General features: G+C 36.8%; 2 protein-coding genes across 5 annotated transcripts in view; both read right to left on the bottom strand.

Moving 5' to 3' along the window:
- The window catches only part of LOC123528810 (cAMP-dependent protein kinase type II regulatory subunit-like), a 125,403-nt gene that overhangs the window by 48,253 nt on the left and 60,077 nt on the right, over positions 1–17,073 (bottom strand). The window lies entirely within an intron of this gene.
- The window catches only part of LOC123528430 (ectopic P granules protein 5 homolog), a 307,990-nt gene continuing 292,927 nt past the window's right edge, over positions 2,011–17,073 (bottom strand). The window contains exons 48-49 of one of the 4 annotated variants that reach the window (XR_008366830.1): positions 2,366–2,706; positions 2,011–2,335 (exon numbers count right to left, since the gene is read on the bottom strand). The gene's annotated coding sequence lies outside the window, so the exon portion shown is untranslated. The remainder of the gene's footprint in view (positions 2,336–2,365; positions 2,707–17,073) is intronic. The other 3 variants (XR_008366831.1, XR_008366833.1, XR_008366832.1) reach the window with 3 other exon arrangements.

Below are 17,073 nucleotides of genomic sequence, written 5' to 3'. Positions count from 1 at the left end.
ATTAATACAGTTTTACCTGTTTAAGTATGACTTTTCTTGAGTAATTTCAATGTTATCTGAATGAATTAACTTAATCAGTTTAAAACTATTAACTACTTTCATGTATCATAATATTGGAATTTATTCACCGATGATACCGGTGATACTGCCCAAATTGCTCGGACAAATTATCTGGTCATACATTCATTAATACGAATTTCGTTTGATACGAACATATTTCTTAGGCCCGGTTGAGTTCGTATAAAGCGAGTTTGACTGTATATGTTTTTGGTTTGAGGGTTTCAGAGAATAGATTGGTAAAGTACACAACGCGTCTATTGTTATACGACCCTATTTTCCACATTTTGGTGCCGTGACCAGGATTCGAACCTGGGTTGTCGCGGACAACGCGAAGTACTAACCACTATACAATCAATCGTACAAAGCCCCAGATCCCCCACCCCTACCGAAATATCGTCTTGAAGACAGTCCTCCATTTACAGTAACTGGAGTAGATTTTACAGGTGCATTACACGTTAAAGATCGTCATGGAAACCAGGAGAAAGCTTATATATGTCTTTTCACTTGCGCCTCTACACGAGCTTTACACCTAGAAATTGTTCAGAATTTAACAGAAAAATCATTTCTACAGGCGTTTAGAAGATTTTGCAGTAGAAAGTCATTACCACGTATAATGGTTTCTGATAACGCAGCAACGTTCCAGTCTACATCAAGATATATACGTCAGCTGTTTGAATCCCAGAGCATACGAGAAACTCTAAGTCAGGAAGGTACACAGTGGTATTTCATCCTGACGAGAGCTCCCTGGTACGGCGGATGGTGGGAGCGCTTAATAGGAATTACCAAAAATACTCTAAAGAAAGTTCTAGGTCGCAGATTTATTACGTTAGAGGAACTCCAGACGACAACCACCGAGGTAGAAGCGATACTCAATGATTGGCCAATTACCTATGTATCATCCGATGTCTCGGACCCAGTACCTTTGACTCCATCGCACCTGTTATATGGTCAGCAAGTGACGTACCTCCCATCACAAAATGTTCCAGTTGAAACGTTATCAGATCCAACGACTGGCAGTCGTTCCAGTCTTACCAAAAGAGCCAGGGTACAGAAACAACTAACTGATCATTTCCGGGAACGTTGGCGACATGAATACCTGACGGCCTTACGTGAATACCACCGAGTGACGGGAAACAACCAACAGAAGATCTCACCTGGTGACGTTGTTCAAATCCATGAAGATACACCACGTGCGTGGTGGAGATTAGGTGTTATTCAGGAACTCGTTTACGGGAAAGATGGACTTGTACGTGCCGCGAAAGTTAAATCAAACAATGGAACTTTAGTGAGACCGATTGTTAAACTTTATCTTTGGGAACAAAGTGACTGTTAATAAATGTTTCATGAAGATCGCGCTATGTAATAATGTTCCGTGAAAAAGACTGACCGACAAACTTTGCTGTCAGAAACTGAAGATTGTAATTCAGTTGTGAAAATTTCATATTTGTTTATATATGCATAGTTAACGATTTATTGCCAATTTTAAATAGTTCTGCATCGGCTAATAAGTTATTCAGTGCATTCAGTTTATTCCTAAACTGACTCTTAGTTAACTTCAAATTTCATATTTTAATACTGAACACTTGAGTAATTAATCATTTCGCGGCCCCCAGTATGTTGGGATTAACGCTCTTATATGTATGACGTTTTCCACAACAGGTCCAATACCTTAAGAGAACACCGGTAAGATATCTTGAACATGGCTGAGGACAAGGTTTGTGCAGTCACAACTTAATATATTTATTTTTAGGGGGTGGGGGTGCGGGGGGAACAGGAGAGGAAACAAATTTCACATGTTGATTATAAATATTGATGGAAAATTAAAAATGAAAAAAAGGGTAAAAGGGTGAAGTTGGGGGGGGGAGGGGGGCAGAGGATGCATGGTCAGTAGTGGGCATGACTGGGTGGAGGAGTGAGGGGGGGGGGAATGGTACAACTTGCATGTTGATAAATAATCGTGGAAGGTTTGAAAAAAATCTAAAATAAGAAATGAAACAAGAGGGCCATGATGGCCCTATATCGCTCACCTTTCATCATTGCACTTGAGAACAAGAAGGTCCTCAGAAAAAATATCTAAGTCCACAGGACAGTAACAACAATGGGAAGAAATTTAACCAAAAAGAAAAAAAAATCTTACAAGGTACAGATATGTCAAAATACACCTAACAAGAAATGTGGCAATGCCACGAAACCAAGTTTTCAACACTTTTCATAAGAATAAAAAAGTATACTGAATCACAGTGCACCACTTTAAAGCACAACCCTAACCCTAACCCTAACTTTAAATCACAACCCTAACCCTAACCTTAACCTAACCTAACCCTAACCCTATTTTTAGTAACAATGACCTTGACCTTGATCCCAGAAACCCCAAAATCAATCCCAAGCTACAACATAAGAATAAAAAAGTATACTGAATCACAGTGCACCACTTTAAAGCACAACCCTAACCCTAAACCTAACCTAACCCTAACCCTATTTTTAGTAACAATGACCTTGACCTTGATCCCAGAAACCCCAAAATCAATCCCAAGCTACAACTTTATATAAGTTTTCTATACACCAAGTTTCATCATGATAGCTCATTCCTAAGTTAAGTTATTGACCGGAAACCCTTTTTCTATTTTAAGTAACAGTGACCTTGACCTCAGAAACTCCAAAATCAATCCCAGCCTTTGTCTTGATATAAGCTACATACATACCAAGTTTTATTCAAATATCTTTACCGAAACAAAAGTTATTGATCGGAAACATCAGTTTGACGCCGCCGCCCGCCCACCCGACCAACGACATACCCCAATCTAATAACTCAGGTTTTTGTTGAAAACCTGGTTAAAAATTGGAGGTACCATCCATGTTGTACCACAGAAAAGTGGTCGCGGTTTTCCCCTACAGCCAATAATAAAAAAGTTACTAAAAATATGCTATTTATAGTAATGTAAAAGGGAAGTAATTAAAAAAAAATATTGTAAGTGAACAAAAGAAGGATCTGCCAAATAAATCTGTTCACATAAACGAAATTTCAGATCAGTATCTTCATAAGTTACGGAGATATACCCATTTTAATTTGAAATAAAGGGAGATAATTTGACAAAAAATCAGTCCATAGTTATCTACCCTTATTGGCTCAGTCCAACTAATGACAATAATGAAGTTTCAAATAAGTCCTATAAGTACTTACTGATATAAATCCATTTTGATTACAATCAGGGGAGGTAATCAGATATAAAATAACTCTGAACCTACGCTTGGATCTGATTTGTCATGGAATCCAAGATTTCTTGCTGTTGAAGTTATTTTGGAAGTTTGTATCAAATAAAACCATAAATGAAGTCTCTATGGCTGCAAAAGCCAAAATAGCCAATTTTGGACCTTTAAGGGGCCATAACTCTGGAACCCATGATGAAATCTTGCCAGTTTAAAAAAGGAACCAAGTTCTTGAGGTGATACAAGTTGTGTGCAAGTTTGGTTAAAATCGAATCATAAATGAAGCTGCTATTGTGCAGACAAGGTCAAAATAGCTAATTCTGGCCCTTTCAGGGGCCATAACTCTGGAACCCATACAGGAATTTGGCTAGTTAAAGAAAGGAACCAAGATCTTATGGTGATACAAGTTGTGTGCCAGTTTGGTAAAAATCAAATCATAAATAAAGCTGCTATTGTGTAGACAAGGTCAAAATAGCTAATTTTGGCCCTTTCAGGGGCCATAACTCTGGAACCCATTATGGGATCTGGCCAGTTCAAGAAAGGAACCGAGATCTTATGGTGATACAAGTTGTGTGCAAGTTTGGTTAAAATCAAATCATAAATGAAACCACTATCGTGCAGACAAGAAATTGTTGACGGACACACGGACGGACGACGGACGAAGGGTGACCACAAAAGCTCACCATGTCACGTTGTGACAGGTGAGCTAAAAAAATATAAAAAATTTTGGAGAGGGGTGTGGGGGGGAGGGGAGGGGGGTTGGGAGGGGGATGTGACCAAGGCAAGTGGGTGACCAGGTGTGGGTGCACAACTTCACATGTTTATAATAAATGTTCACAGAAAAGAATGAAAGAAATTTAATGAAATTCTGCCAAATGGTAAATCTGTTATGTACAAATATGTGGATTTTTAGAAAATTAAAGAGCAATAACTCTAAAGTTACAAAAGAAACCCGTTCTAAATTGTGAGTGCACAACCACATTATAGTGCTCTAAATTCTGTTAAAGTTTCATAGATCAAGGTCAAATATATCAAAAGTTATGATGCAGAAATTACCATATCTATAGATCTATAGTACCCTATATAGTTAACACTGGAAACTTCTAAGGGCCATAACTCTGGCATTACTTGGGCAATCTGTCTGAAACTTGATAGGCCCCATAACCTCATAGTGGTGAACATGTTTATGAAGTTTGTTTAAAAAAATTTAAATAAGGATTTTTTTTTTTTTTTTTTCTGGGGGGGGGGGGGGGGGGGGGGGGGTGGGAGGGGGATAGGGAGGGATGTAATCAAGGTAAGGGGGTGACCAGGTGTGGGTACACAACCTCACATGTTTACAATAAATTTTCATGGAAAAGAATGAAAGAAATTTAATGAAATTCTACCAAATGGTAAGTTTGTTATGCACAAATATGTGGATTTTTATACAATTAAAGGGCAATAACTCTTAATTTACTAATAAATCCAAACGAAATTGTGTGTACACAACCACATTATGGTGATCTAACTTCTGTTTAAGTTTCATAGTTCTAGGTCAAATATATAAAAAATTATGATGCAGAAATTGCCTATTTATAGTACCCTATATAGTTAACACTAGAAATTTCTAAGGGCCATAACTCTGGTGTTACTTGGGCAATCTGACTGAAACTTGACGGGCCACAAGAACTTATAGTGGTGAACATGTATATGAAGTTTTAAATAAATATTCCCAACCATTTCCTAGATATGGCTCCAGACGGACGGATGGAAGGACGGACTGAAAGACGGACGGACAGACAACGCCAAAACTATATCCCTCTGACTTTCGTCGGGGGATAATCAAACTGGAGTTATTTCAAAAGGTTTGTTTGATGACAAGGGAAGCGCTGTAGAAAGATTCAATCCAATACATTAAGATACAACTTGATAGTTGCATGCAAAACTTTAGATGAAAAGGAGCCATAATTTGCTAAAAACTAGTGATACTGCTATCATGACATCATGGTTCACTGGTTCTTTCTATTGTTTGAAATGAAAAAAGCATCAGGCAGTAAAAAAGATCACTAGTCCATGATGACCTCACACCGATTACAGACAAAAAAATACAAATAAACATGCTTCATTACTTATTTTCATTAAGAATACTTTCTCTCTCTCGTCTTTCTGACACAATAGCAAGTATTTTTTGAGACGTAATAGCAATTTATGTCTGTCTGGCAGCACTTTAGTTTTTGTTTTGTACATCTAATACAATGTGCAACTACCATGTGCAAAACCCATTAACAACAGACAGGGCCAATTCTTTAACAGAAATGCACAGTGCCTCATTCACCAACCGTAGCTAGATTGCTTTCTGTGACTTTTCCAAACTATATATCTTTTGCAGCATCAACAACAGTCAAGTCTGAACACAATGGGCTTTCAATTTCATTCAAGCGTATCTAATGTAACTGTTTAACTGAAGGTAGGGTAAAGACAACATCAGTACATGCAGTGTGATTAATTAACCCTCATTTTAATTAAGCTTATTCATATATCATATCATGGCCAAGAATGAATGTCTGAAGAACACCCTGAAGGACTACAAGTAAACATTACATATGAGTAAGTTAAATCTGTTGTACTAGCATTAAAACTTAAACCCCATTCTGGGGAAAAATTGCACAGCCACTGCTATTCAAGTTAACAAATAGGGATGGCTTATGAACAGGATTTGTGAATAACTGAAAAATATTTATGCATCAAAACAAAAAAATGCTGAAACTTTGAATGTTATATACCAATGACATAGGCTGTAATATGTCTCATGAAACACATGAACCTAAAGTAGACTTAGAAAATGTAAACTGTAAACACAGTTATTAATGGCTCTCTAAAGTAACTTTTAAGAAAGAATACATTTCTCTCTCCTAAACAGGATGTGATTTGAGCATTCATTCTGTTTGTTACATTGAATTGTATCAGTAAAGCAGAAAAGATGTCCAAAATAGTCTCCAGCAAGAAAATTTGCCACCCATAAACATTTCCAGGTCTCCCTTAAATTTCCTCATTTGGTAAAACAGACATAAAATACAGAACAAGAAAAACTAATTTGATAAAGAAGTGTCCCTGGTCTCGCTGTACAAGTGTAAATTTTATTGTGTCATCGCTAAAAAGTCTGGCAATACTGAATAAATTGCACACAAAGAAAAAGTCAGAGTCCCAGAGGAATTAAAGCAACTACTGCATTCTGATATAATGATGGTGGTTGTTACTGCAGTTTGGACCTACTTTTCTGTAGACTATAGGTGGGTGGGGTAGAGGCAATTATATTCTAGATAATAGAGCCCCATAAGGCAGAGGCATTTTATTTATTTTCTATTAACAGTTTCCACAGATTTCCATCAAATAGACTGGTCTTCAGATACAAAGAGCCCACTATGGAATATTCCTTGACACCTTTGTGGACAGAATCATCTGAATGCTATGTTGGGGGAAAAAAACATCAGAAAAAACTGCAATGTTGCAACAGAAATAAAAGAAGCTAATTTTTACCATAAACTGGGGAAAAAAAGGTGAAAGGTGATAAACTAAGGTAATCAATGGAGGTTATCACTTCACAAGAAACTGTAACAGAGTTATTGACATTCTCCATCTAGGAACATTTTTCACAAAACAATTTACTGACAGCCAATACAATCTTAATTCAACCATCAAAAAATAATATATATATATAAATACAGGGAAAAAAGAAAAAAGCCGAAAGTGAAGGCAATCCATATAAATATATTCATGATCCATATATATATATATATATATATATATATATATATATATATATATATATATATATATATATATCGTAAAATTATAAAATAACTTCACGCGCTTTTATATATATATTAAAGTTTACTGGGGTCCATGTGACATTCACTTTTGAGCTAGGGGTCACGATCATGCACAGAACATACTGTTTTGTAATGCCAAGTTATTTGAATATCCATCTGTGTATATAAAAGTTAATGAACATTAAAGTATGATCCTAACCTTTGAGATAGGGGTCTTGGTCTTGGCATGTGACACATCCGTACCGAAATAAATGATCTGGACAGAATAGGGACCTCTTTGATCGCTAAATGTGACCTTAACCTTTGAGATAAGGGCATGACAAGTCCTTGTCATTTGTGCCACATTATAATGAAATCCCTGGAAGTGTTATGGGCTGAACACAAAACAGATCCAGTAACCTTGTGACCTTGATCATTGAGCAAGGGGTTTTGGTCTTGCTTGCAACACTGTTTCTCATTATGGGGAACAAGTGTCATAGATATCAAATGTTTATAGAGAAAAGGATGTTTGTAACCACTTTTCAAAGCAATCCAATTGGGAAAATTTAGTTTGTAATACAAGAAAGCCATAAGAAATGGTCTCCTTTGGCTTTGAAATAAATAGAAATAGTTGGACATATTTCATTATAATGTAACATGCAACTTTCAGCCCAGTTATTCTGTTGAATCAAGCAGAATCATTTAATAATAGGATATGGATTTAAGGCAAATTCACTTTAAAAATAGTGTTTTAAGCTTTCAGACTCATTAAGTTTATCTTTCAATCTTATGTTGCAACAACAATCTAAATGTAAGCATTGCATGCCACAAAGTAATTCTTGCTAAATGGAGATAAAATAGCTTGCTTCTCAGACAAGTAGAAACTGCATAAAAAAAAGAGGTAATAAAATTGCACAATTATTGCTGCTTAGGTGGTGAGTGAGTCATCCCCTGCCTTTTTGAAGAAAAAAATTGAGATAGTCTGCCTTTCTGTCTGTCATGCTTCATGTCCGGTCAATAACCCAAGTTTCAATATATGAAACTGTCTGAACAATGCACAGCAAATGGACATGTCAGACACTGTTACAGAAGAGCCTTAAATAACTCAAGAGTTACAGATACAGAAGGACCTAGTGCAAGATATCTTTGCAATAACATTAAACCTTTTCTAAAACACTGTGCCTGGACATGATACTTGGTTAGATTCCTGACTTCCAATCAATGTCCAATATCCTTTTCATATTTATCAGCTGGATCTAATACTTTACTTGGCCATTACCAGACAACAATATGGATTTAGACAATTTTGGTATAGACCTAGAGTTTATTAGCAATTACTGTACATAGTTATAGTCATGTGAGGAAGCCATCCAGCTGAGGTTCTACCAAGGTGTCCGCTTGTGATGAAATAATGCCCAGAGGGGCACCTGGGTCTTCCAACTCCATTAAAAGCCAGAAAAGTCACCATATTATGACCTTTAATTGTTTAAGTGTGATGTCAAACCCAACAAAAACAAAATAAACAAAACAAAGAAAGTTATAGACAGTTGTTGCTTATCTGTTCTGAAATTAACAAAGGGCTATAACTCTAACTCATTTTCTTCACTTACTTCTAATACATAATGGGTAATTTTCAAAGAAAGTTTGAACCAGTTCCATTTGACAATGACTAAGGAGCTTAACATACAAGATTTGTGGGACACACATATACCTTGTAACAATAACATTGAACTTCAGACACATGAAAATACAGAACAAGATAATAGCTGTCTGTAAACACATGTCTGACCTACTACTCCAAACTACTCCTGACTACTGACCATGACAACTCCAAGCATTCTCTAATTATTGATTGGAAACCAAATGGTTTAACTGCCAACTGACAATGACCAAAATATAATATCCCCTCTTCTTTAGAAGGGTTTTGGGGGAGGTGAATAAAATGTGTCCCTGGCCTTGTCATATAGTGTTTGCAATATTTGGTGTTTACCTAAAAAGCACAGGTTTTTATTTGTTTTCTTTGGTATATTCAAATACAAAGAGTGTGCATTATATTGATCATCCTTGACTTATGTAGATCTCTGTGGACAAAATCGTTATGGAAACCACCATTAGCAATACTGCAATAGGTGCACTAGTAAAAGAGAAATAAATGTAGCTAATTTCTATCATAAACTCGAGGAAAACAAGGTAAACAGGGATAAATTAAGGTAATCAATGGAGTTAATCACCTTTCTAAACTAACTCAGGAAGCTGAAAATGACACTTCTTTTTTCCACCACCTAAACAGCAACAATTGTGCTGTTTCACTGCCTCTTAAATACAAGTTCTGCCTGTCGGTAGTGCAAGCTATTTTATCTACATTTTGTTGAAATTATTTGTAGCATGCAATGCTTACATTTAGGCAACAAAAGATTGGAAGATGAAACTAATGTGTCTGTACATTTAGTAGACACACTCAGTCCAGCACATGCTGTCGATTTTTGATTTTGCATGTTTGTATCTAGAAGTAGTGACATGAAATTCCAGTTTGTAATTACATTTCCCTGGCACACACTAAATAGTTCCATCCAACAAAATTACTGATCTCTTAGCTTATAAATCATGTTTATTTGCCATTTGCATCTTTCAAATGAAATTTTCTTGCCTGGCTGTTAAATATAAGTTTATAACAAAACAAAGCAAAAAGTGAATTAACCAACAACCAAATACAGTACCACAGCAGGATTTGACCAGACTTCAAAAGAGATGCTGCAGTCTCCTAATTGAATTGCAGGTAGACTATAAATTGCAGCAGGGTGAGTGAAAATTCTAGGCACGCCTAATGAAGGATGGCTTACTTTCAAAGAATTTGCTTTGTCCTGCATTAGACACATTCTTTAGAGATCTGTGAAGTTTCTCTAGGAAGAAACTGAATTTAACTGATTTATGTATGCATTAGAAACAGGTTACACTGTATCCTTTTGATGAAGAGTGTAACATAACTGCATGTAAAGACCAAATATGGTGTTGCTGAGTTCCTTTCAGCCAAATTGTTGAATTAATGTCATGGACTGCATAGCATAATCACATGACAGAATTGTCATTGCTAGCAAGATTCTGAATGCAATGTAGACAGGGGCAAGAGTTTCCAGTGACTTTAAAAACACTTGACCTTGGAAACACTGCAACTGCTACAGCAGATAAAGAAACATATAAAAATTGTTTGTGGTAGATATCCAGCTCAAGACTAAATATAAAACAGCTTGACTTTTTTATATTCAGTCAATATGTAGTATCCGAAACCATTATGTTAAAAAACATGATGACACTGAAGCGCTTCCTCAAGTGCAGTTTCAATCAATGAAACTTTCAAACAACTGAAAGCATATGGACATGCTGCAAAATTGTTTTCAATGTATAGAAATACCTAGCATAAGATATTTTTGCAATAACATTAAACCTTATCTAGAAAACTGCCTGGACATGAGACTAACTTAGCTTCCTTACATTCTAATTAATGTCCAATATCCTATTCATTATGATCAAATGGCTCTGTAATTTAGTGCTATGGATTTAGAGACTAAGCCGGCAATTTATTAGTATTAAATGACTGCTAACATTGCTTTTGCTTTTATTTTAAGCATCAAAATAGGACAATAACTTCAGGAATTAAACAACATTTTAAAGCTTTTCTTCACTGACACACTTCTTAGGATGAGAAATCATCTTTGAAATTTTGAACAAGTTCCATAACTGTACTTATGAATATAAGCTATCACTAAATGTGACTTTCTTGTTTGAAGACATACCAACATTATTTTAAATGATACAGGACTTATCATCTTTTGCGGATGGAAGAGGTCCACATGTGCCTTTCAGAGCACTTGTTCATTACAGGCAAAACCTGTGTAAAACCTAGTGACCTTCAGTAAGCAATACATATATGTGGCCAGATGGTCTAGTGGTAACATGCTGGACTGTCAATCAAGGGGTCAGAGATTCAAATCCCGGTCCAGGCACTGGAAATTTCTGAGATGCTCTCTAGTGTCTCCCACCTAAATAAGAGGCAGTTACTGGTTCTTCCAAGAAAAGACAGCTTCACATATATCGATGCTATACCCAGCACATGTTAAAGAACCAGACTGTCTATTCACAAAGAGCTAGGCTAAGTTAACTGGGCAAGCCTGTATCTAAAAGGATTTCTCTCTCCCTCTGTTCTTGAAGCTTTGTCTCACTTTGTTCCTTTGGCCAGATCACTCTATGTGTCTGTAGTACAGTATGAATTTGGCACCCTGAGTGGCTGCCTTTGTGCTACGTAAAGCGTCTTTGATCATGTTTATCATGAAAAGGGCACTTTATAAATCTGGTATAATAATATAATAATATCTGTACTTCACTAACAAGAGGTTACATTTTCTTGATCTCTGCAGCCTTCATTATTAAGAGTAATGATCTCTATAAAAGTGGGGATATCATTTTTCTAAGAATTTCTTGATCTTGACAGCCCCCATTCATTAGAGTAGTGATCTCTATAAAGCTAGAGTTAGAGGTGGGATGATAAATTGCATGATTACTGTCAACTGTTTATCTGTGAAACAATCACTATGGAACCCTGGAGAAAAATAATTAACAGCCATGTTACAGTATATTGACCATGTGCTAATCAACAATCAATAACACTGAATGTGAAGTAGGACACTGGTATTAGAGAATTCTCTTATCTCTGTCACCATGGGAAAAATGACAAAGAATCTGACCCTCTTCATTTAGCAACAACTTTTTTCCAGAAAAGAAAATTTAGTTTATTCTGATCAATAACCTTGCATGTATAGCTATAGAATCTGATCTTGTTAATCTTTATCTTGTTTCACATTTTCTCAAATAAAAACAAGAGGGCCATGATGGCCCTATATCGCTCACCTGATTAAGACTATTTAAGACGAGTACTGAAATCTTATCAAACATTATACATGTGGTCCAAACCTTTTTGCTGTAGCTTCAAAAACAAGAAAGTAGGTAAAGTAGGTCAGGTCTAAGAACATTAAAGATAAGTATTGAAATCTTTATCGAAAGTTATTGACGTGGTCCAAATTTCTATGCTGTTAAGATCAGTGTGTAAACCTGTATATGTCATCCAAATTTCAAGGCTGTATCTTAAACAAGAGGACCATGATGGTCCTGAATCGCTCACCTTCTCCACATGACCCAATTTTCATGAAGATCCATTGAAAAATATGGCTTCTAGAGAGGTCACAAGGTTTTTCTTTTATTTGACCTAATGACCTAGTTTTTGAAGGCACATGACCCAGTTTTAAACTTGACATAGATATTATCAAGGTGAACATTCTCACCAATTTTCATGAAGATCTCATGAAGAGTATGGCCTCTAGAGAGGTCACAAGGTTTTTCTATTTTTATACCTACTGACCTAGTTTTGACCAAACGTGACCCAGTTTCAAATTTTATGTAGATATCATCAAGGTGAACATTCAGACAATTTTCATGAAGATCCATTGAAAAATATGGCCTCTAAAGTGGTCAAAAGGTTTTTCTATTTTTAGACCTACTGACCTAGTTTTTGACTGCAGTTGACCCAGTTTCGAACTTGACCTAGACATCATCAAGATGAATATTAAGACCAACTTTCATACAGATCCCATGAGAAATATGGTCTCTAGAGAGGTCACAAGGTTTTTTTATTATTTGACCTACTGACCTAGTTTATGACTACACGTGACCCAGTTTCGAACTTGACCTAGATATCATCAAGATGAACATTCTGACCAATTTTCATGAAGATTCATTGAAAAATAGGGCCTCTAGAGAGGTCACAAGGTTTTTCTATTTTTAGACCTACTGACCTAGTTTTTGACTGCAGTTGACCCAGTTTCGAACTTGACGTAGATATCATCAAGATGAACATTCAGACCAATTTTCATACAGATCCCATCAAAAATATGGCCTCTAGAGAGGTCACACGGTTTTTCTATTATTTGATCTACTGACCTAGTTTTTGACAGCATGTGACCCAGTTTCCAACCTGACCTAGATATCATCAAGCTGAACATTCTGATCAATTTTCATGGAGATCCATTGAAAAGTACGGCGCCTAGAGAGGTCACAAGGTTTTTCTATTTTTAGACCTACTGACCTAGTTTTAGACTGCAGTTGACCCAGTTTCAAACTTGACCTAGATATCATCAAGATGAACATTCAAACCAACTTTCATACAGATCCCATGAAAAATATGGTCTCTAGAGAGGTCACAAGGTTTTTCTATTATTTGACCTACTGACCTAGTTTTTGACCGCAGTTGACCCAGTTTCGAACTTGACCTAGATATCATCAAGATGAACATTCAGACCAACTTTCATACAGATCCCATGAAAAATATGGCCTCTAGAGAGGTCACAAGGTTTTTCTATTATTTGACCTACTGACCTAGTTTTTGAAGGCACATGACCCAGTATCGCAACTTGACCTAGATATCATCAAGGTGAACATTCTGACCAATTTTTATGAAGATCCATTGAAAAATACGGCCTCTAGAGAGGTCACAAGGTTTTTCTATTTTTAGACCTACTGACCTAGTTTTTGATGGCATGTGACCCACTTTCGAACTTGACCTAGATATCATCAAGTTGAACATTCTGACCAATTTTCATGAAGATCTTGTGTAATATATGGCCTCTAGAGAGGTCACAAGGTTTTTCTATTTTTAGACCTACTGACCTAGTTTTTGACGGCACGTGACCCAGTTTCGAACTTGACCTAGATATCATCAAGGTGAACATTCTGACCAATTTTCATGAAGATCTTGTGAAATATATGGCCTATAGAGAGGTCACAAGGTTTTTCTATTTTTAGACCTACTGACCTAGTTTTTGAAGGCACGTGACCCAGTTTCGAACTTGACCTAGATATCATCAAGGTGAACATTCTGACCAACTTTCATAAAGATCCCATGAAAATTGTGACCTCTAGAGTGGTCACAAGCAAAAGTTTACGCACGGACGCACGGACGGACGGACGACGGACGCCGCGCGATCACAAAAGCTCACCTTGTCACTTTGTGACAGGTGAGCTAAAAACAAAAATGTAGGTCAGAAGGTCAAGATCACAGTCAAGTGACCCCTAATTACTTGGGGTCAGGTAATTATAATTAAACAGTCTAGGAAATATGATGAGATAATTTTTGAAGTATATTTTCCTATACAAGTGACCCCCGGGGCGTGGGCCTCTTTTCACCCCAGGGGCATAATTTGAACAATTTTGTTAGAGAACCACTAAGCAATGCTACAAACCAAATATCAAAGACTTAAGCCTTGAACTTTCCTATATAATGTAAAACTTGGGGTCACCGGGCAGGGTCTCTTTTCACCCCAGGGGCATAATTTGAACAATTATGGTAGAAGACCACTAGGCAATGCAACATACCAAATATCAAATGCCTTGGCCTTTCAGTTTCAGGCAAGAAGATTTTTTAAAGTTTTTTTCCTATATAAGTCTATGTAAAACTTGGGACACCCTGGGTGGGGCCTCTATTCATCTAAGGGGCATAATTTGAAAATTTTTGATAAAGAACCACTAGGCAATGCTACACATCAAATATCAAAAAGCCTAGGCCTTGCAGTTTCAAACAAAAAGATTTTTTAAAGTTTTTCCTATATATGTCTATGTAAAACTTGGTACCCCCGGGGCAAGGCCTCTTTTCACCCTAGGGGCATAATTTGAACAATCTTAGTAGACGACCATAAGGCAATGCTACATACCAAAAACCAAAGGTCTAGGTCTTGTGGTTTCAGACAAGAAGATTTTTAAAGATTTTCCTATATAAGTCTATATAAACCATGTGACCCCGGGGCGGGGCCATTTGTGAACCTAGGGGAATAATTTGAACAACCTTGGTAGAGAACCACTATATGATGCTACATACCAAATATCAAAGCCATAGGCCCTGTGGTTTTGGACACGAAGATTTTTTAAGTGTTTCCTTTCGGTTGCCATGGCAACCAGCAACCAGAGTTCTGCTTGGAATTAAATTCTTTTGAACAATTTTGAAAGGGGGCCACCTAAGGATCATTCCTGTGAAGTTTGGTGTAATTCTGCCCAGAGGTTTTCAAGAAGAAGATTTTTTTAGGAATTGTTGACGGACACACGATGCACGACGCACCTCGGGCGGCGTACGACGGACATTTGGCTCAGGTGAGCTAAACAAGAGGACCATGATGGTCCTGAATCCCTCACCTCTTCCCACATGACCCAGTTTTGAGTATGACGTCGTTTTTTTTATTATTTGACATAGTGACCTAGTTTTTGAGCTCATGTGACCCGGTTTTGAACTTAGATATTATCAAGATAAAAATTCTGACCAATTTTCATGAAGATCCATTGAAAAATATGGTCTCTAGAGGTCACAAGGTTTTTCTATTATTTGACCTATTGACCTAGTTTTCGAAGGTACATGACCCTGTTTTGAACTTTACCTAGATATCATCAAAAGAATATTCTCACTAATTTTCATGAAGATCTCATGAAAAATATGGCCTCTAGAGAGGTCACAAGGTTTTTCTATTTTTATAGCTACTGGCCTAGTTTTTGATCGCACGTGACCCAGTTTCGAAACTGACCTAGATATCATCGAGGTGAACATTCAGATCAATTTTCATGAAGATCCATTGAAAAATATGGCCTCTAGAGAGGTCAAAAGATTTTAATAATTTTAGACCTACTGACCTAGTTTTTGACTACAGTTGACCCAGTTTCAAATTTGACCTAGATATCATCAAGATGAAAATCTAGAACAACTTTCATACAGATCCCATGAAAACTATGGCCTCTAGAGAGGTCACAAGGTTTTTTTTTATTATTTGACCTACTGACCTAGTTTTTTAAGGCACGTGACCCAGTTTCAAATTTGATCTAGATATCATCAAAATGAACATTCTGACCAATTTTCATGAAGATCCATTCAAGGGTATGGCTTCTAGAGAGGTCACAAGGTTTTTCTATTTCAAGACCTATTGACCTAGTTTTTGATCGCAGTTGACCATATTTCAAACTTGACCTATATATCATCAAGATAAACATTCAGACCAACTTTCATACAGATCCCATGAAAAATATGGCCTCTAGAGAGGTCACAAAGTTTTTTCATTATTTGACCTACTGACCTACTTTTGAAGGCATGTGACCCACTTTTGAACTTGACCTAGATATCATCAAGATGAATATTCTGACCAATTTCTATGGAGATCCATTCACAAGTATGGCCTCTTGAGAGGTCACAAGGTTTTTCTATTTTTAGACCTACTGACCTAGTTTTGGATGGCACGTGACCCTGTTTTGAACTTGATCTAGATATCATCAAGACGAACATTCAGACCAGCTTTTATACAGATCCCATGAAAAATATGGCCTTTAGAGAGGTCAAAAGATTTTTCTATTATTTGACCTACTGACCTAGTTTTTGACGGCACGTGACCCAGTTTCGAACTTGACCTAGATATCATCAAGATGAACATTCAGACCAACTTTCATACAGATCCCATGAAAAATATGGCCTCTAGAGAGGTCACAAGGTTTTTCTATTATTTGACCTACTGACCTAGTTTTTGATGGCACGTGACCCTGTTTTTAACTTGACCTAGATATCATCAAGGTGAACATTCTGGCCAATTTTCATGAAGATCTCATGAAATATATGACCTCTACAGAGGTCACAAGGTTTTTCTATTTTTAGACCTACTGACCTAGTTTTTGACCGCACGTGACCCAGTTTTGAACTTGGCCTAGCTATCATCAAGATGAACATTTAGACCAACTTTCATACAGATCCCATGAAAAATATAGCCTTTAGAGAGGTCACAAGGTTTTTCTATTATTTGACCTACTGACCTAGTTTTTGATGGCACGTGACCCAATTTCGAACTTGACCTAGATATCATCAAGGTGAACGTTCTGACCAATTTTCATGAAGATCTTGTGAAATATATGGCCTCTAGAGAGGCCACAAGTTTTTTCTATTTTTAGACCT

This window comes from Mercenaria mercenaria, chromosome 13, assembly GCF_021730395.1.
Source record: "Mercenaria mercenaria strain notata chromosome 13, MADL_Memer_1, whole genome shotgun sequence".
In the NCBI taxonomy this organism is placed as follows: domain Eukaryota; kingdom Metazoa; phylum Mollusca; class Bivalvia; order Venerida; family Veneridae; genus Mercenaria; species Mercenaria mercenaria.
The sequence above is the reverse complement of the archived record's forward strand: the minus strand, read 5'-3'. Positions and strand labels throughout refer to the sequence as shown.